A 1,834-nucleotide genomic window follows, 5' to 3' on the forward strand; every position below is an offset into this window, starting at 1 on the left:
CAAACCTCAAAAATGTCAGTTTTGCTCATACACATTACATTTTTAATTTTTTTTAAAATCAGATACATATTCTTTTTAAAAAAATGATTTATTTATTTATTTATTTAGAAGACAGAATTAGAAAGAGAGTGGGAGAGAGAGATCTTGCATCCAGTGGTTCACTCCCCAAATAGCTGCAATGGCCAGGGCTGGGTCAGGCTGAGGCCAGGAGCTAGGAGAGTCTGCCAGGTCTCCCATGTGGGTTTAGAGGCCAAATCACTTAGGCCATCTTTTGTTGCTTTCCCAGACACATCAGCAGAGAGCTGGATTGGAAGTGGAGCAGCTGAGACTCAAACCAGCACCTATCTGGGAAGGCGGCTTTGTAGGCAACAACTTAACCCACTACACCAACAGTCTGACCCCATTACATTTCTTTGTATCCTACATATTGTTATCACAAATAAGGGAAAACATATTTTTCTTTTGGGACCAGCTTATTTCACTAAACGCAATGATGTCCAAATGCATCCATTTTGTTGTGAAAGACATGGTTTGATTGTTTTTTATGGTTGAATAGTATTCCATAGTATATTTATAGCATAATTTCTTTACCCAGTCATCAGTTGATGGACATCTGGTTTGCTTCTTTATAGCTATTGTGAGTTGAGCTGCTATAAACATGGAGGTCCATCTCCATGTTTATAGCTCTTCATATGCTGATTTAATTTCCTTTGGATAAATTTCCAGAAATGAATTGGCTAGGTCACATAGTAGACCTCAATATCGCCCTTAAAATGTAAGCCTCAGATTGGATAAGCACATAAAGTCAAATGATTATGAATGAACTTTTAAAAAAACCCACATATCTGCCAGTGCCGCTGCTCAATAGGCTAATCCTCTGCCTGCGGCGCTGTCACCCCGGGTTCTAGTCCCGGTTGGGGCGCCAGATTCTGTCGCGGTTGCCCCTCTTCCAGTCTAGCTCTCTGCTGTGGCCCGGAAGTGCAGTAGAGGATGCCCAGGTCCTTGGGCCCTGCACCCGCATGGGAGACCAAGAGAAGGTGCCTGGCTCCTGGCTTCGGATCAGCACAGTGCGCCTGCCGCAGCGCGCCGGCCGCGGCGGCCATTGGAAGGTGAACCAACGGCAAAGGAAGACCTTTCTCTCTCTCTCTCTCTCTCTCTCTCACTGTCCACTCTGCCTGTCAAAAAAAAAAAAAAACATATCACCCACATACATATTTATATGGAGACTCTGTTTTTTTTTTTTTTTTTTAAGATTTTTATTCTATTCATTGGAAAGGCAGAGTCAGAGAGAGAGAGAATCTTTCATCCACTAGTTCACTCCCCAGATGAACACAATGGCCAGGGCTTGGCCAACCTGAAGCCAGGATCCAGGAGCTTCATCTGGGTCTCCCACATGATGCACTTAGGCTGACTACCCGGGTGCATCAGCAGGGAGCTGGATGAGAAGTGGAGCATCCAAGACAAGCGCCTATGTGGAATGCTGGCTTCACAGGCAGTGGCCCTACTCGCTATGCCTCAACACCATCCCCAAGACTCTCAGCCAGTACATATATATTAATGCATACATACTGTTAATTGCTGGGCTCCATAATCATGAAAAAGCATAGCCCAGGATTTGTAAATAACATGAATAAATAGCTGAGTAATAATACATAAATATATCTTAACATTGTTAAACTTGAGTAAAGCATAAAAAAACAATGATCATATGTTGTTCAAAGAAACATAATTGCAGAAAAATTTTATATGTATTGCTTTCAGATGCAATGGATCATTACAAAATTTTACAAATATTCTATCTATTTTAGAAAAATATTTTATTTTCCATATATCT

Source organism: Oryctolagus cuniculus, chromosome 6 (assembly GCF_051225735.1).
Source record: "Oryctolagus cuniculus isolate XC-2025 breed Fujian yellow rabbit chromosome 6, ASM5122573v1, whole genome shotgun sequence".
Taxonomy (NCBI): domain Eukaryota; kingdom Metazoa; phylum Chordata; class Mammalia; order Lagomorpha; family Leporidae; genus Oryctolagus; species Oryctolagus cuniculus.